This window comes from Peromyscus maniculatus, chromosome 22 (genome assembly GCF_049852395.1).
Source record: "Peromyscus maniculatus bairdii isolate BWxNUB_F1_BW_parent chromosome 22, HU_Pman_BW_mat_3.1, whole genome shotgun sequence".
NCBI classification, from domain to species: domain Eukaryota; kingdom Metazoa; phylum Chordata; class Mammalia; order Rodentia; family Cricetidae; genus Peromyscus; species Peromyscus maniculatus.
In genome coordinates this window covers 52,664,120-52,683,556 of record NC_134873.1, presented here as the reverse complement: position 1 = coordinate 52,683,556, position 19,437 = coordinate 52,664,120, and the positions used below count along the sequence as shown (strand labels likewise).

At 50.7% G+C, this 19,437-nt stretch overlaps 1 long non-coding RNA gene across 2 annotated transcripts in view; it reads left to right on the top strand.

The window, feature by feature from the left end:
- The first annotated feature begins 646 nt into the window (after nucleotides 1-646).
- Nucleotides 647-19,437, top strand: part of LOC143270099 (uncharacterized) — a 45,357-nt gene continuing 26,566 nt past the window's right edge. For both annotated transcript variants that reach the window (XR_013047027.1, XR_013047025.1), the window contains exon 1: nucleotides 647-1,115. This is a non-coding gene — a long non-coding RNA (uncharacterized LOC143270099). The remainder of the gene's footprint in view (nucleotides 1,116-19,437) is intronic.

Genomic DNA, 19,437 nt, shown 5'->3' with positions numbered 1-19,437 from the left:
CTCTCCACACCACCTTTGTGATCGTCCCCCATAAATTTGAAACTCTGCCAAAATAAAAATGTTATATAGACATTTGAAGGCCTTGTGTTAGCGCTCTTCTCAGCTTATGGTTGAGATGGCTGGAAGTGGGAGTGTGATTTGAGGTTTCAAGGAAGTTCAAAGAAATGTCAGGGGTAAGAAATGTAGCTATAACCGGGCGGTGGTGGTGCACGCCTTTAATCCCAGCACTCAGGAGGCAGAGGCAGGCGGATCTCTGTGAGTTCGAGGCCAGCCTGGTCTACAGAGCGAGTTCTAGGACAGTCAAGGATACACAGAGAAACCCTGTCTCAAGAAAAAGAAAAAGAAAAGAAGGAGGAGAAGGGGAAGAAGAAGAAGGAGAAGGAGAAGAAGGAGAAATCTAGCCATGGAGACATGTCTAGGAAGAAGGTCTGTGCTTGTCCTGGCCTGAGAAGAGGTGCCACAGGACAAGGATGTCTTCAGGCTCTTCACTGTTCAGGGAGGGCATCCGGGGGAGGTGAGTGATTGGGAAGATATTCTAGTATTCCTTCTATCTGAAGATGGGGCTCATACCCTCTCCTGCAGAGTCTGGGGCCTATGGTTGGGCTGACCGATAAATTGGGGAGAAAGCGATGCTGTGTGCAGACCTGGGCTTTTTAAAAACTGTCAGGTTCCACTTCCTGTCTTGTGGGATTTCTCCCCTTGGCACGCAGACACCACGCTGAGAGGAAGTCCAAGCGATCAGCCGCAGCTGGAGGTACGGAGGCCTGCCTGCCGAGGAAGAGGCCTCCAGCTCTGGGGTCTGGCCGAGCTCCCAGCTGACAGTCAGCCCTCGCTTGCTAACCATGTGAGCCATCTCGCAAACGGCTCCTCCGGTCCGCAGATGAGCGGCCACCATGCAGAGCGGTGACTAACCCTTCTCGCCAGGATCTGCCCACTGCAGGTTCATGAGGTCAGAGGTAATGCATCCAGCTACCGAGTCTGCATCTATGCCGCCGTGGTGATCTGTACATCCCAGGGTGGAGTCCTGGACTCCTTCCTCTGCGTGCTCAGGTGTGGTGTGGTGGTGAAGGGAGCCTGGAGCCAGACTGCCTGAGTTCAAATCCTGACAATGCCAGGTATCAATCGCTGTGTAATTCTCAGCAAGCTGTCTAGTATTTCTGTGCCTCAGTTAAACCATCTGGAAAATGGAGAGAATCACAGGTATTCTAGAATTACTAGGACGGTGAAACAAAAATTACCTAGCATGTGCATAATTGTTTGGCCAAGCTAAGATGTCAACCTTTCTGGGTTCCGGGGTGTGGGTCTCCTGGGCCCTCCATTACATAAGATGATCCTTGCCTGGCGCCTACCATTTTTCCTGCAGTGCCAGATTCTGCCTGTGAGATAGGCTTTGTTCACTCCCATAACACTTTCTGGGCTGGTCCCTCCCTCCCCCCTCCTGGTTCTGACCGCTACTGTGGCTTCCTTTTGTCTGGACTGTTAGGAAGTAATGTCAGTGGCAGTGGAGACCCTGCTGTGTGTGTGTGCATGTGGGTGGTGGTGGCCATTCTGGCTTATTAGGGTCATTGGGAAACAACAGAAGCCTTCCCATCTACCTCATGGGAAGACGTGGGTTTTGTGGCTGAAATAAGAGTCCTGAGAGAAAAGGGGCTAATGTGGGCAGGTCTGGCCGAGGGATAAAGAAGAGTTTTAGTTTTTCTAAGAAATGCCCAATGACATTGGACGGTTCCTCAGAAAGCTCCGGTTTCGTCTTAATTAGATTTAGCTAGGGAAAAGCGAACACTCTGTATGAGACTTTCCCACACGCCTTTGTACAGGTTCGAGAACTCAGAAGTGCTTTGCTTTGTACCCCAGGACTCAGGTGTCACTGGCTCTAGGGGACACAGGGATACACTGGCCTCAAATTAGAGCTTTTCAAACCAAGATGGGCACCAAGGGAGAGGGTCTTTGATGGGGAGCATGAGTCACTGACCCCTTAAAGACGAGAGCCTGATGGTCTTCCAGCCTCCAGCAGCTCTTACCTGGGCCTAAAAGAATGACCCAGTTCTTCACACTAGGGAAGCCATGCTGCTGGTCTTGACTGTCAGTGCGGGTCTAGGATTGGGAACTGGGAAGCTAGAAGACTTAGAGGACTGAGGTAATGGGAGCCTAGATGGGAAGGAAGCAGGAGAGGCCTGCCCACAGCAGGGCAGGGAATTGGCTTCAGGAAGAGCATGAGGGTAGCAGGGAGAGGGTGTAGACGGCAGGCTAGCTGACCCCAGGCTCCAGCTTCTGGTAATATTCTGGAGCCCCTGAGTCAGGGCGTGTTGGGGCACATGTGGAGAAAACCCCAACTCTGAGAGTCCAAGCTCAGCCATTGGTTGTGGGGATGCTTGATGAGGGAAATTCTGCCACCTCTCAGAGTTCCTGTTATAAAATAGGGATAGCATGCCCCTGAACAGCTTTCACAGGGAAGAGTTTTTCCTTTGTGTGAAAGGTCTTTGATATGTCGATGCGTCCCGTGACTCCTATGAAGCCTGTCCAAGCTGAGTGGATCACAGGCCCTTTCCTGTAGAGGAGGCTCCTTCCAGAAGCTAACAGTCAATCTAGGACCTTCCCACCCTGGCTGCCCACTGCAGACTGTTAAGAGTCAGGGTGAGGCCCAGAATAGGGCTGCTTTTAAGGCCCAGATGACTCTAGAAAGCGGGCAGGACTGAGGACTCCAGACCTCAAGGTGTACTGGGGTGAGCAGGGAGACACAAGACGGCCAGCCCCCTCCGGGCTGGATACGGTCAGCTGCTTCTGGCCCCTAGCAGAACACAAGGATATTCCTGCATTGAATACAGGCTCCAGATTTCTGTCTTGCAGGCCTCTCAAGTTGCTCGGCCTCAGCTGCTTTGGGAGCAGGGAGGTGGCGAAGGTCTTTCAGGCAGCTGGCTGGAGGCCTGGAGTCTGTCGGCAGCCTCATTGAGATGCCGCCCCAGCCCTGCCCTAGTTCAGGATTTCAGAGCCGTCAACCCCCTGTCCCAGCCCTCTTCTGGCCCCTCTGTCACCCTGGAAACAAGCTCTTGGTGACTGGTGGCCTGAGGGAGAATGGTGGGCCAGAAAGGCCATGGGAAGGGAGCAGGCAGCCTGATCTGGGGGAAGCCCAGCCGAACCAAGGTCAGCGTGGGTGGTGGTGGGGAGGCCAGGGCTGGGCCCACCCTGAAGGGCCCTTCTGCTGTTGGCTCACTTAGAGGGAGCATTTTTCCTCTTTGGTTTATTCGCCTTGATTTAGGGTGCCATTTTCTTAATGGCGACTGGGTGCTTAAACCGTCTTCTGGCGGTTTGTGGGGTTTGATCCTAGCCCTCCTGTGGGAAACTGAGGCTTTGGCTACCTCTAGTCCCAGGCAAGGAAAGACACATCTGCATCTCAGTGCCAAGCCAGCTGCACACCCCTTCAAGCCAACCCTGTTCTCCATCGAGCCCTGGAGGGGAGGGCTCTGGAGATGGCTGATCCAGTTCTCTGGTCCTTTTCCAAGCTGAGAATCCCTGTCACATCCTATAGGTTGGGCGGTAACTTACCTGCGGGGATACAGATGAGCAACAAAGAGGAAGCTTAGTTTTCCTGGCCTTTAAGACGCCAGGACACGGTGGATTCTCTGTGTAGAAATGCCCGTGTATGCAATGTATACTGAGAAGGTCAGGTGTAAGTGGGTGACCTGAGTTCAAGACCCCCGTGATTGCCCTGGGTTCAGACCCAGCCCCTGTGTTCCCTGGGCCTCCATGTCCCATCACGAAACAAAGATCTCATCCTTTCTAGCTGGGGTGCTTGTGAGTATGAAGGCTGGTTCTTAGCTGGCCATCTGGGGCCTCCCCTTTCTGGGCCAGGTGGTGCCATAGCTGCTGTGGTGACCAGTTACGTGCCCTAGCTGTATGGGAGAGCCTCTGATATTCATTGCTGTCCTTTTCCTTGGAGAGTGCTCCTGGCCCAACTGTCTGGAGGTTATCCCTCTCAGGCTCCCGTCCCACATCTCGCCCTGCTCTGACCCGGGGTATCACCTGACCCTTGGCCTTTAGGCAGGCAGCTCGTAGCCCCCTGGGACGGGCTGAATAGAGGTGATTGCTTCCTAGTTCTACTCTTGAGAGTGTTTCCCACTAAGCAATCCTTACAGGTACTACAGTCTCACGTCTGCTCCTAGACTTCTAGCCCCAGACAAGAACCCTTGTGTGTGTGAGACCGTTGCTTCAGGAGCCTGCCCTAAGGGTGGGCTCAAGGGCTGAGGGAAAAGAAGCTGGCGAAGGCCAGGTTCCCTCGTTGAAGGATCTCTGAGTGGGTGAGAGGAGGGGGACAGGGAACCAGAGCTGAGCATCAGTCTGGGTAGCATGCTCCTTAGCTCCTCTCCTCCCCCCACCCCTGCCTTTCGCTCTGGCTCCAGGAGCTGGGTATTTGTCGCATCTCACAGAACTGTCAGCCATGACCTCAGACTCATTTTTTCCCTCTAATCTCTGGGTCAATCAGTGACTGAGTTCCTCTACCAAACTCAGACCCTGCCCTGTGCTCAGGCCTCTGGTCACTGCCCGGGTTTGTTCCCCTTCACTGTGCATGTGCGAGTGCGTGCGTGCGTGTGCGCGCGCGTGCGTGCGTGCATGCGTGCGTGCGTGCGTGGTAATGGCAGAGGTCAGACACTTTGCCAGCAAAGAACTTGGGGGACACTGAGTCTTGGGTCTTCCCTGGCATGGAGAAAGGCCTGGTTGTGTTAGAAGGGCTGAGCCAGCTGGCCTGACCCACCCCATGGCAGCTGGGCTGGGGAGTTGGGGAGGCAGCCTTCCTGACTCCTTTCTTCCCCTTTCCTGCTCATAACTTCCCTCCCTCTGGCCACTCTGCCTCCCGCCAGCATGGGTGGAGTAATGTCCAACACAAAGGCAGGGTACAATGGGGACATTTCAGGCACCGCCACTGGTAAAATTGGGGAACTCTTGTCAGGACAGAGGACTTCTTGGAGTCCCTTACATCACCATGTCACATAGTCCCTGCCCTGATCTCAAAGAGGAGTAAAAGCCTTTGACACTGGGCTGTTCCAACTCTGACAACCCCCGCCCCCCAACTGCCTGCCTGAACATCATGGGGATGTGAGGACATCCCCTGGGTGCTGTGAAAGAAAAACTGGAAGAGTCTGGGGGTCCAACCAAAGCCTGTGAAGAGGAAGTACTGGCTGCCGCTCTAACCCTCTACACATCCTCTGGTCAGGCCTGCATCAGCACCTCCAAGCCAATGCAGCTGCTCACTTGCATGCCTCAGCCATACTTCCTGGGCCTGGCCTGTGGGGACACTGTGGGGACACTGTAGGAACAGAAGCTGCCAGCATCAGTAGACAGATGCTCTGGTCACGGCTGCTCTGATAAGCTCGGGGTTGGCAGCAGAAGGAAGGTGGCCTTGCAGACCCAGCAGCCTGATCCCGAGAGCTGCGGCCACTGTTGCTGTTCAGTGTAGACACCATACCTTCTTCCTTCCACTGCTTTCTAGAAAAGCCGGGGCTGTCTGGGTTCTGGGGAGGGGACAGGACGTATGTAAAGAGGTTTGACTTTGGGGTTTGGGAAAAAGCTCTCTGTCCCAGGCACAGGTAAAGGTTGGGAGAGGAGGAGATGTCGACCGTCTGGGGGCAGGTTAGCAATGTGTGATGAAATACGTAACTTCCGACTCAGGAGTCGGTCGCTTCTGGGAATGAACACTAAGGGAATAATAGTGAATTCATATAAGGTGTGTGCATGAGGACACTATCTCTGCCTCATTTAGGGCTGATACCACTCTGGGAGAGTCTGGAACACTCACACAATGGAGACTTGTATGCTGTTCACACCGTGGTGGAATTATCAATCAAGCTGCCAAGAACATTCTGGCACACATCCTTGGGCTGACATAAACTCCCTTTCTCTTGGGTATAGATGGAATTTCTGGGATCAAAGGATTGTGTATGTTCAGTTTGAGCCGATGCTGCGAAATAATGATTGCTCCATTGCACACACCCACACCCAGCTAATGAGAGCCCCAGTTGCTACATCCTTGCCAACACTTAGTATTGTCAACCTGGCGGTTGGGTAAAAGTTGCATTGTGGTTTTGATCTGCAATTCTAAATATTCGCCAACGAGGAAACGACTAAACAGATTGCATCTCTTTCTAAGATGGAAATTTACACAGCAGTGAATGGGAATGGGCGACCAGTTCATACTCTAACACGGACAAACCCTTTAAAAGAAAACAATGATGGAAATGATACAAGGAGTATGTGTAGGATTCCATTTATATTAAGTTCTTAAACAGGGAAAGGCAACGTAAGGTCTTAACAGTTGCCTGTGGGAACGGGGAGGGATTGGTGAAGAGGAGGATGAGGAACCTTGCTGGAGTGATGAAAATGTTCAATACCTTGGTGTAGGTAGTAAATAAATGTATGAAGCCTAGTAGTTTTGCTGTATATAACAGGGATTCTTAAAAATTCCCACTCATCATCAATGAAATTTTTTTTGCATGACCTTGCTTATGTAATAGGCACATAATCTAGGTATGCACACCAAACCTTTACTGAAAATAAATCCTGAAGAAATGGAGTTTACAATGACTCTGTGGTATACATATAATCTTACCACTTCTTAAAGAGAAAAGGAGAGCTACATATTAAAGAGAGGGGTGTGATTATTCATTTCCACTTCAGGAATATGATCTTGGCTGAATGTTTTATACTGCAGGATAGAGTATCTCCGATGGTTTTTCGAGTTAACTGATGTTTCCATTTTATAATTGTCAATGCTAAGCACACCACATTGCATAATTTCGGACCATAAAATGACAAAAGTATGTTTAGGGCTATTTTGGAAATTCTGACCTAAATTCCCAAACTAAAATTCATTTGGACATTGTTTTAAAAACAAAATTCATGTCAGCAACCCAAGCATCAAGTTCTGAGATCAACATTCTAACCTAATACAATCCAGAGATACTCTAATTTGATACACGCTGAGGAAGGACAGTGAGAGAAATATGGAAAGTCTGGTTTTTATAATTAGACCATTATGTCTCCGTAAGAGCAGAAAACCTGTTTGCACGGTAAACACACTGCAATTCCCGACATGTGATAGTTTCGAATCTACGATGAGGTGTGTGGGGCCATACTGATTGGTGTGAGGACATGCTCGGTGCAAGGCAGTCTGTATTCAGAACCAAGGGTGGGGTGAAGTCCCTCGAACAACACTGATGGACACTGCCAGAAATAACTTGGCTTCCTTATGTGTTTAATACTGAGTTAATTTTTGGTTGCTGCACATTGAAAACATTTTTAGTTCTTCCCACCAAGAAGGCAAGGTTTTGTGGTTTTTTTTTCCCTTAGTTCCCACATCCAGTTACATGATCCTATATGGAGTTTTGATGTATAGCTTAAGAAACTGTGGTATATAACATATATTTATGTGGAAAAATTAAACTATTTACCAAAGGGAGATATACTGTTCTATAGTGATTAAATCTGAATTAAGTTTTAGAATTTTAAATGTAAAAGGCACATTTCAAAAGTCTATGGATACGGCGTGGGGAGGGGGGCTTCCCTCGTGAGCTCTTGTCTGTCAGACTCCAGTGGATTTCAAACCAACATAAACATTCGGGTTCGCACCGAGTGATGCCTTTGGAAAGGAAGGACTCACGGTGCCTTGGAACCCTTAGAAAGAGCTGAGAGATTCTGTGGGGCGTGGGTGAGGGACCGACGGTCCGAGCTGTCAGTACAGCCTTTGAAAGGGTCCTACAAAGCTGTGCATCCAGAGTGGGCACGATCAGGCAGGGGCCTGTAAAACATATAAAATGGAAACAGAGAATATTGGGACACGTAAGCCGGGAAAGAAAACAAACCAAAGACAAAACCAAACCTAGGAGCAGTGTCTTCTAGATTTCGAAGGCTGACCATGCGAACTAAGCCTTAAAACTTGTGTTTTGTCCTCAGAAAGAGAAGCAGAGAAAGACAAGATGACCCCAGCTGAAAAGACCTCTATACTTGGCGTGTTGAATGAGCTGGGCGTTAAGGTCCCCTCCAAATTTGTCAAAACATCAGGGCCCCGGGGAGGGAGCTAAATGTTGGAGCACTTGCCTGGTCCTCAGGCTTCATCTCCAATATTCAATATGGTGTGTGTGTGTGTGTGTGTGTGTGTGTGTGTGTGTGTGTGTGTGTGAAATAATAGGAAAAAAAAGTTGTATCCAGAGTCCTATGAGGGAGATGCGGTTGAATCTCTAGCAGTGAGGTTCAGTAAGCGAGCTTACACAGAGAAGCAACAAGAACAGTATGTGTGCCTTTTAGCAAACACAGTGGCTGTGTAGGGGTGGTCGTGTGGTGCACACCTTTTATCCCAGCACTCAGGAGGCAGAGGCTTTCTGTGAGTTCGAGGCCAGCCTGGTCTACAGTGTGAGTTTCAGGACAGCCTGGGCTACACAGAAAGACCCTGTCTCAAAAAACAAACAAACAAAAAATGGTGGCTGTGCTTTCTCCATTCCTGCAAAAACACCTTCCCAGTGACTCTTAGCCCATCCCACCAAGCAGGAGCGTTTGCCTTTTCGCCTTTTGATCCTTGGTTAATTAATGTACACCGGCCATCCCAGAACTCAAGTGGAGACGGGAAGACCCTGAGTGTCAAGACAACTTATACTGGGATTCTGTCTCAAAAAAAAACGGCTCTGTGACTTGCTTTGGTTACCGGCAAATGTGAAGAAGACAGAGGCCGGGAAAGAGCTTGCACACTGACCTCACCCTCCTTTGCTAGTCCTGTGATGGACACTGTGAGCAGTCCAGACCACCCTGCTGGAGACAAGTCCTAGCTGCTTGCCTGCATTGCCTAAACGGACCTGCACAGCAATGGTTTCCAAATACCAGAGCCAGGAGCAGGACTCTTCGAACCCATTGGCTTCCCGCAGACCTGCTCCTGCAGCTGAGTGTGAGGCCAATGCAGAGTCACCTGCTGAGCAGAGCTCACATCTCCACCCGCAGACATGAGCTGCCATTGCCTTGTCCTGAATCATCGAGTCTGGGAGTGGATATACACAAAGGCATCTTTTTCTGGTCATAAAAAACAAAAAACAAAAAAACATGTCTTCTAAAAACTCTAGAGGCAAGAAACGACTTACTTAGTCATGACATGGTTTAGAAATCAGTTTAGTCTCAGCCTCAGATGGGAACGGATTCCTGGAAATACAAAAGGGAGGGACCCAGGCACAGATCTCGGGACAATAGCTCATCAACAATGATTGCTTAATGCCTCCGCGGCCAGGTGCATTCCATGGGTTATCGCATTAGATGAATCCATGTATTATCTTTTTGCATGAATCATCATCACCAGCCCCAGGGTCTGGTTCTCAGGCAGGGACTGGAAGTCCTGATGGGATGGCTCACTCAGAACGGTGGTTCGGGGTGCCCCGAACACAGGAAGTGTCCTCTGAAAGCAGTGGTGGCAGGAAGCTCCTTTTCCTGTGCCAGGCTTCCTGAACGGACTGTTGCTGCCCTGGCTTCTCCTTTCCTCCTTGGTCTCCTCCACTCACTCTGTGGTGAGTAATATTGATTATCAATGACAGAATCTAGAATCACCTAGGAGACAGCAAACCTCTGGGCGTGTCTGTGGAGGAATTCTAGATCGGATTAATGGATGTGGGAAGACCCACCCGTAAGGTAAGCAGCCCATAGTGCTCCATGGGCAGAAGTCCAAGAATGAATAAAAAGGAAAACAGGAACTGAGCACCAGCACTCATCCATCTCTTCCTGTTTCCCGACTACGGATGTACTGTGACCAGCTGCATCACACCCCTGCTGCCGTGTCTTCCCCGTCATGATGCGTGTTCAGACTACCGTTTTGACGGCAACGAGAGAGGAACCTAATATTCACCCCACTGTCTTCTCCCTAGTAAATCTTTAGGTGGTGTCTATGAGGTCCTCGGTCATAAGCATCCACCCCCCCCCTCCAATTCTTCTTTTGCTTTTGTTTGTTTTTTGTTGTTGTTTTGGGTTTTGATTTTTCAAGTCAGGGTTTTTGTGTAGCCTTAGCTGTTCTTGGCTGTCCTGGAACTTGCTCTGTAGACCAGGCTAGTCTTGAACTCACAGAGATCCGCTTGCCTCTGCCTCCTGAGTGCTGGGATCAAAGGTGTGCGCCGCCACCGCCCGGCTCTCATTTTGCATTTTTAAGGCTGGAAGGACCATGACATTGCCCTTGTTGCCTGGAGATCAGGTAGCCTCAAAGTCAATGATGAGCTGGGCCTGAGAACCCAGACTTCTTGGGCTCAGATCCAACATTTTCCTATCCTGGGGTTGCTTGGGAATGAATGGGCTTGATGGAGGTATGGACTCTTGGTCCTGGGCCCTGAACAGATTGTTGAAAACCCTTTGCTTTTTTAGAACTTCATATGTATTCAATACTCTACCGATCAGCTACATCCCAAGCCCAAAGTCACTTCCTAAAGCCTATGCTGATGGGGACAATTCCATTGTTGCCCTTCTGAGTTTGAGCGGCGGTGATCGGAACATCAGGACCTTCTTGTGCATGGAGACTGAGCCGCTCCGGTTCTGCCCTACATTGCTGCGTCTTCTTCCTTGATCACTTGAAACAGCTCAGTGGTGGCCTTGACCTCTGCTGCTTGGCAGAGGCGGGTGGGCAGGTGCCATTGTGTTGTGTGTGACTGAGTTGGGAAAGCTGTGTGACTATGAGTGAGTGAGCACATATGGCACATCTGTCTGTCTGTCTGTCTGAGGCAAGCATCTGTCTGGGTGTGAGATGACTCAGATGATGAGCCTTACAGTTCCTCCGACACCCTCTCCTCCACAGTTCTGACGCTGTCATGGCAGCTGTGTCCTTTCCCACCCCTGGAAAAGAATGTTCCTGGCAGCCCTGATGCCTACCCCAGGCCCCGTGGTACAGTGTGTCCAGCTGGCCCCAAGACAGGGCCTCCCAGAAGGAGTCTCTCCCCAGCACCCCTGTTAATACTGCCTGCAGGAGTTGTTATCCCAAGGCTTTGGCCCAAGAGGGGGCCAGGTTGGCTTAGAACCCTGGAAGCCGGGTGCTGTCACCTACATGTGGCTAGGTCACCAGGATTGTCCTCGGCACCCACACCCCGCTGAAAGGCTTCTCAGTCAGCAAACAGACATCCCCAGAGCAGATGGGAGCATCGGGGGGGGGCTGGGTATGGGTTGAGGCTCTCCCTAGAAAAGGCAAGTGGTTCTTCAAAACAACCTCACGACGATGATAAAAAAACAAGACACAATTTGCTCTTGTGATGTGATTGTGAGAAAAGCGTAGAAACCCAGTTTTGGGTGGCTTGGGTGGAGGTGCATTGTGCTTTAGAGGCAAGCAGGCATGATGGATGTGTAGGAGGCTGAGGAGAAGGTAGAGAGTGAGTGATCTTGGAAGGGGCACAACAGGCATCCAGACCTGGCCCTAAGATCTGCTTAGGGATTAAATCTGATGACCATTTAAGGGACCTGTGAGGGTCAGCATAGGGACAGACATCTGCTCGTGAGGTACCAAGAATGTGGGGAGGTACTTGGTGATATTAGTGGGGCTGGGAAGGCTTTGGGGGAGGCGGAGAGATAGGAAAGGGTAAAGGTGAGCACCTCAGAGGGAAATTCATGAGCTCTGGAAGGCCCCCCTCCCCAGTCCCACCTTGATCCTGAAGGCCGGAGGCCTGGGGACTGAGGGTCAGAAAGACTGTATGAAGAAGGCAGGGGCCCTCAGTTTGTCCCAGCAAAGATGGCCAAGGCGTCAAGAAGGGGTCCCCATGTCTGGGGAGTCTCAGGCTTCCCTGGCTTTCCTTGTCTCCTTTTCTTGTTCTCACAGGGAGCTCCTGTCCTTTATCTACAGCAGAGGCTTTATCTATGGAGTTCAAGGAGGGCCGAGCCTCTGTGAGGGTCTCCTTATTTTGGCTGAGCCGCCGGGAGCGTGGCCTCACAAAAATCACACCTCTCGAGCCGTGGTGTCTTCACCCACAGAATGAGGACATCGGGCTCTTTGGGTCACAGCGTTCCCATCTCCCTTGCCAGCCTCGAGTAGCTGGTAAGGCTGGAGGTTGTGCAAATGACTGTAACGGCCATGACCGAGCTCTGAGAGACAGATGCTGTGATCAATTAGTGATGCCTGCTGGGGCCTCGTCGCTCCCCACGTCATCACACCCTCGGTGATATCCCCAAGCTCTCTAACAGCGGGCAGAGGACCAACCTGCTGTGAGAAATGGCTCTCTCATTACTGTGACAAATCTTATGTGTGTTCCCCCGGGGCCAAACATCTAATGGGAGGCAGGTGTCTCCAGGCATCTGACGCCTGGCCTCATGCAAACAAAGGCAAGCGCGAGCGTGAGTGGGTGACTTTCCGGGCAGAATGAGGGAGGGTAGGCACCCCCAAATCAGAACTCTTGGTCCATTTGTTTTTCTGGCACTTTGAGGCATTTGTGCCCAGCTGCATTTATTTATAGATAAATAAGGAGGAAAGTTAGTTGTTTTTTGTTTGTTTGTTTCGGAAACAGGAAAAACAATGTCAGTACTGTTAAGTAAGTAGAGAACAGACTGAAGGGAATTAATGAGTTGTATCACAGGGTCATAGATATCCCAGGCTGGCCTTGAGCTGTGCTTTGTAGCCGAGGATGGCTTTGAACTCTTGAAAAACATTTTTTTTTAAGTGTATGGATGTTTTTACCTGCATGTATGTCTGTGTAGCATGCATGTATCTGGTGTCCTCAGACGCCAGAAGAGGACATTGGATTCCCTGTAACTGGAGTTACAGATGGTTGTGAGCCTCCATGTGGGTACTGGGAATCAAAATATGCTCCTCCAAAAGAGCAACAAGTGTTCTTTTGTTGTTATTGTTTTGTTTTTCAAGACAGGGTTTCTCTGGGTAACAGGCCTGGTTAGCCCAGAACTCACTATGTAGATCTGACCTCAGACTCACAAAGATTTGCCCGGTTTTGCCTCCTGAGTTCTGAGATTTTAAGGATACACCTTAACTGGCTGACCTTGAACTCTGGATTCTCCTGCCTCTACTTTCTCAGCGCTGGGTCCCTATCTGGTTTAGAACTATAAATCTTGAGGAGAATTTTACTCAGGAAACCAGAGTATTTTTCCAAAATGTGTGGGTATTTCCTTATGTATCTTAATTTTTAAAAACTATTTATTTTATGTGTATGGGTATTTTGCCTGCATGTTTGACGATGCATCACAAGCCTGCCTGCTGCCCTTAAAAGCCAGAAGAGTACTGTATTTCCTAGAACTGGAGTTGTAGATGGTGGTGAGTCTCCATGTGGGTTTTTGGAATTGAACCCGGGTCCTCTAGAGGAGTAAGGATAGCTCTTAACCGCTGAGGCCCTGCTTCTTGCTGTGTGTATTTACGAATGCAGTCTGTATAATGCACGCTGGTGGACCAAGTGAATGTTCCTAAAGGACAAAGATGGTATGAATCATGTAGACGTGACATATAGCAGGTGTGTTTGGAGAACACAGATGTATAGGTATGCATTCAGCATGAAGTGTGCACACTGTTTGTAGTAAGCATGTAAAAAGTGGCTTTCTTACGTGGGGCTAGAAATGTAATTCAGCTGGTAGAGTGCTTGCCTCGTAGACAAGAGTCCCAAGATTCAATGCCCAGTCTGATAAACCAGGCGTGACGTCACATTACCTGAAGTCCCAGGACTCGGGAGGCAGGAAGATCAGAAGTTCAAGGTCATCTTTGGCTACATTCAAGGCCAACCTGGGGTGTATGAAAGCTTGTCTCAACAAAACAAAACAGTAGTGTAGAATGAATGTGTGTATTCTGTACACGCATGTGACCTAAGTAAGACATGTACACTCTGGAGAAGCCTCTGACAGCCTTTCTCTGTGACCAGCTGATTTCGAACAGGGCCTGAATGACCCAAAGTAACCTTGTTATTTGAACCAGATCCTCATTAGGGACCTAGCAGAAAAAAAAAATGTGAGCAAGGAACCCTGTCGCTTTCTTGGGTTTCCTCTTCCAGGAGGAAACCGGGAAATTCTGGAATCAGATTTACACCCCCTGAGAAACACAGATAAGCAGAAAGAGACCAGAGTCCGGCAGAGTCCAACTGCCAGCTCACGAAGCCGGATTCAAAAGCGTGTGGTTTGCAGTTTCCAGGAAAAAGTGCTCATCAAACTTTCTGGGCCTTTCTGCCCTTCAGCAAAGATGGTAAAATGGTCCCAATGGCCATCCAGAGGAAAGCCGGGAAATTGCCATGATAGATTGGGGATCTTGGTGATGATAGCTTAGCTTAAGGGGAGTGGTACTTAGCTGGTAGGCATTGAAGCTTCCACAGCAGCTGTTCTGGGTAAAAGTGGTTGCTCCAGCACCCTGGAGACCTAAACATGTGAGGGATGGGGGTGGTGGGGTGGTGGAGGGGGGAGGCAAATTAACCTCTGTTAACTGCTGTTAGGGACGCTGTCCAGGGGATTTTACTTGGGGACAGAGAAGGACAAAACCCGCCCCTACTGTGAACCCTTACAGAAGTCATGGTAGCTCACTGAGTTGTCAGGAGGCATTGTTGACCTCAGCCTCTCCACAGCACCCTGTGGGGTGAGTCCAGGGCCAACAGCGGTGGATGTTTTTTTTGCAGGATTGAAGGGACTGTCCCCAGGGGCAAGGTTGTTCCTGGCTTAGAGCCCAGTACCTAGTAGGTGTCCAGTAAATAGCTGTTGAATGAATGAGAGGCCCAGCAGGGGCCATCCAAGGGAAACAGGCCGATTTCCACCAGCTTCGGATACGGGGCTTCCAGGGCAGAGCTGGGGGTGGACACCCAGCCGGTCTAGCTGCCCGTTTCCTCCTCCCCTTTTCCGGCCCCTCACTCCAGAACGTTGCCGGTTCCCACGGCCTCCCTTGCTCTCAGCTACAGCAGCCATTGTTCAGCTGTTATCTGGGCCCGGGCATGGGCCAGCCTAGACCTCACACTGGATTAGGGGAGGACGAGGGCAGATAGACAGGGAAGGGAAGCCTGGAGGGCTGATGAGAGAGAAGAACCAAATCCCCAATGCTGCTGAGTGGCGCAGCTTCAGGTGAGAAGCCAAGGCTTAGTGAGGGCTAGGACTGGCTCCTGGCGGTCGCCCAAGGGTGGTAGAAGAATCAGGATTCTCACAATAGAAATAGTGCTACCTACCGTCTATGGTAGACCGCCGGGAGAATATTTGAAAACATTTTAAAGCAGTGCTTTCCCTCAATGTTTTCTTCCACTACGTGGCTCGGCTCCCACCTCCCTTAGCCAGGCTGCTGAGGTGTGCGTAGATGATGTGAATAGTCACATGAACACGAGGTGACGCCTGGAGACCTTCGTGAGGCTGGGGGGGGGGGGGGGGGGCTAGAGGAAGCAGCTCACGGGCCCTGGGACTCCCAAGTGTTTACCCTTCAGCGTTCGTCACCTTACGAAGCAGACTTAGAGTTCTCGGAGTTTTGAGTTCCAAAAGGCAGACTTCAACGTCTCTAAAATAACACGCAACAACTGGAAATTCTCAGACAACGGGCGGCACAGGGTTGGACAAGGGGCCCGAGAATTTACACAAATGCAGGACGGAGAGATAAATGCACAGAAGAGAGGAATGAATATTTGGGAAACGGGGAGATGCAGCCTGCTCCAAGCCGAGTTCCAGAAAGCGAGCTTGGGAAGAAGGACTGGTTCCCTGCAGAGAACCGGCAAACATTTTCTCATCTTTATTTTTTAAGATTCACTTTACTTTTTACGTGTGTATGTGTGTGCGTGTGCGCACATGTGTGTGCACATGTGTCTGTGTGAGTGTATCTGCACATATGTGTGCAGATGCCCGCGGAGCCTGGAAGAGGGCACCAGATTCCTTGGAACTGGAGCTCCTGGCATTCACAAATTAGGATCCGAGCTCCAGTCCTCAGGAAAAAGCTTCAAGTCCTCTTAATCGATGATCCATTTCTCCGATCCAGAAAAAAACAACTTCAAGGAGTTAGGGAAAAAAAAAAAAAGGCACAAGGTTCTTACAGAAGAAGTAGCTGGGCCCTGGGCCATATCGTACCACCATTCCAGATGGCAGCAAGGTAGTGCCCGCCCCCTCTGTTCCCTAAATGGCTCTCTTCAGCCCTCCTGCAGCTCCGATACAGGATATTTACTTCTGCACCGAGGGGCAGGCAGCTTTCCTTGGTGATTGTGTGCTGACCATGATTTGCCTCCTCCCTGAATCTGGAAGATTCCTGCCATTGGGAACTGGTTCTCTTAAACTTAAGGTTCTAGGGAAGGACAGCCAGGGAACTAGAGTCCTTAGCAGGCAGCCCAGAGCATCCTGTGAGTGTCTTTATCTGACCAGACATTAGAAAGCCTGGCCAGACCACCCCTGAGAGTGATGCTCTGGGTGGTTCCTTCAGACACTAGGTCCCACTCAGGTTACTGCATTGCGACTTCAAATTTCGCTATTTCTATTTCTAGATTTTCCTTCCTATTCTACTTACCTTTTTTCTTTTTGAGATGGGTTTTTTTCTCTGTGTAATAGTTCTGGTTGTTCTGGAATTTGCTTTGTAGACCAGGCTGGCCTCGAACTCACAGAGATCCACCTGCCTCTGCCTCCTGAGTGCTGGGATCAAAGGTGTGCGCCACCACTACCTGGCCTTTTCTTTTTCTTAGTATATCCGTGGGCAACCATGAGAGATGGCACTTGTTTTAGTTCAGATGGCTTATAATGTCATACCTCAGACTGGGTAGCACATAAACAACTGAATGTATTACTCACGCGTCTAAAGCTGGGGAGTCCGGCGTCAAGATGCCAGCAGATTCGGTGTCTGGTGGTGGCTTCCCCTCTCCCTCACGGACGGCATCTTCTTGTTGCTCTTCAGATAATAGAAGGAGTAGGAGAGCTTCTTCAGGCTGCTTTTAGAAGGGGACGAACCCTGTTCCTGAGGGTTCCATCTTCACCATTTAATCACCTCCTACGAAGTCCAAACCTCTTTATTTTATTGCATTGAGTACAAGGGACTCAGCATGCAGACCACAGCAGACCTTAAATTTAGTCTTAGCAACAAAGTCCTTTCATCAAGTAGCAATGCATTGTTGGAAACTCAAAGCAGACCCCCTCAGAAGAAAGGATCTACAGATTGAATAGGTGTGTGTGTGTGTGTGTGTGTGTGTGTGTGTGTGTGTGTGTGTGTGTAATGCACACAGAGTTCAGGTGATTCTTTCTCCCCTTTTTCCCTTTGGGGTACCTTGGACTGCAGCAAAACATGAACTGTCAAAAGATTAGATGCGACATTCCCCAAAATTTATGGGACATTGTCATAATGATGTGTCCTGTGACAAAGACGTTCTGTGGCCAAATAAGTTCAAGAAATAATAAATCAAACTGAGCCGGGTCTGTTCAGGGGTCTTGGAGATGGGGGTATTTACAGTGTTCTCTGGGAGTCTTCAGGAGGAGACTGATGTATCAGCATGGAGACCACCTGCTAAGCAATGACCATCCCTCAGGCTTGTGCTGAGCAGGAAATGGCTGTGGATAATGCTTTATTGTAAAATAATAATCGTAAGTTTTCCTATGTCCCTGGAGCTAACAGAAGGCTAGCCATTAAAACAGAGGGACATGGCCACTCAAACAGTGTCCTGTTAACATAACTTCGGTCTTCCTTGATTCCAGGATGCAAAAGGCCCATGGAAAATCCAGCCAGGGTCAGGTCTTCCTCTCCCAATATCTGTTGTGCCCTCAGGGGTGTGGCCTGGCCTAGCGCTGGCATAGTGAACCCAGTTCTATCTGTCAGATCTCCCCGATATAATTTTGTCTCAGGGCTGAACCAGCCCAGTCAGGAGGCCCCCGATGCCACTTGGCATCCCTTTGACCCCCTTCCTGGCAGCCTTGGTGACCACCATTGACTCTTCTTGATGGTGGGATAGATTTCTGGAAATGAAGCGGACTAGTAACAATGAGGCAGGATGTCCCCACCCTGCTTTCCAGAGCAGCCCGCCTGCCTGGGGCTGCCCTCACCTACTCCATCACGGTGGGGGAGTGCCCGACCATCCTGACAGCCTACCCTTCCCCACCTCGGGCCCCCAGGGACAGAACAGGACTTCATGCGGGATAGGAAGGAGGTCCAGGGCCCTGGGCCACCTCTAGAGGTCAAATCTTAGGGTAGGCCTGTCTGAGTTTTTCTGGCTCCAACCTTCCCTCTTTATTTTACAAGTTGAACAAAAGTACAGAGGAACGACTTACTCCAGCTTGGCTTTCTTCACAAAAATGAACGGGGTTTCCGAGGAAGGGATTCAAGGAGCCCTGAGGCCGAGGGGAGGTAGGAAGGACCTGGGGATCTCTTCTTTCACTAGGTTTGAGGTGCCGGAAAGAAGGGACTTGTTCTCTGTTCAGCCTGGGAACGCCCGGAGACCAGGTCCTAGTCTCTGTCTGGGCTCCTAGGCATCTGAGCACTCTCTCTGCCATGTGACTGAGAGTGGAGCGACAGAGACTGGTCTCCTAGGCCCAAGTAGACATCTGAGGATGCTGGCGGGACCCTGTTTCCCCTGGGCTTGGAGGCTAGGTGGGCCAGGTCCCTGGCCACCCCAGCACTGTCCTGTGCTCCCAAGTCCCCCAGAATCTTTTGGACCTTTGCCTTCGAGACACGGCTTCTGAGTGGTGAAGGAACCCTGACACTCTGAGTTCCGTCAAGCCTCCCTTGCCCGGAAGCTGCTTTTGCCTGGTTACTCTGTCACTCACTAGTTTGTGTTCCTGAGCCTTACTCACACTGTCTGGGGGGCCTGGAGCACCCTACCCACGTCGTCACCTCTCAGTTTTCAACGTCTTCCCTTGCCCTGGGCTTCCCCGCGCCATGCTGGACTCCCATCCCCTTCAGGACCGTGTGTCTGGCACTTGTGGAGACTGACACCCCCACGTCCCGCCCCCCACAAACCTACAGGCTGCGGGAGGAGAGACAGGGCCGCAGAAATGATGGATGGGCTGTGGTGGCTTCGGTCCCTGCTGGCGCTGTGGTAAGGAGATCTCCCCTCCAAGAAGCCTGATATTTTCCAGGAATTTCCTGAGAGGAGGGGCCTGCACTCTGAGAATGAGAGCCAGCTGTGGGGTTGAGGCCTCGGCCTCGGGCTGGGGCTGGGGATGCTGGGCTTCCTGGCTGAGTCAGCGACCATCCCGAGGTAATTTATGGGATGAGTCAGGCTGGGAGCAGGGACGGGCTGGTGGTGCAGGGTGGGGGGCTTTTCAGTGTTGAGGGAAGGGTAAGCTGCCTGCTGGAAGCAGATCAGGCTGGGTCCAGAATAGCTCCTCCGTCCTCATCCACATTCCCCTCCCAGCCTACGAGGAGCAGCCAAGAGAGGGAGGATCGTGGAAGATGGCCCAGGCAGGCAAAGGGGAGAAACCTCTGTTAGGTGCTGGGGGCTTGTGAGGCTTGGGACCCCCATCCCACCCCACCCCACCCCCAGCAGGAAAGTGGTCCTGGCTAGCCTTGGGGTCAATGTGTGGTGAAGAATG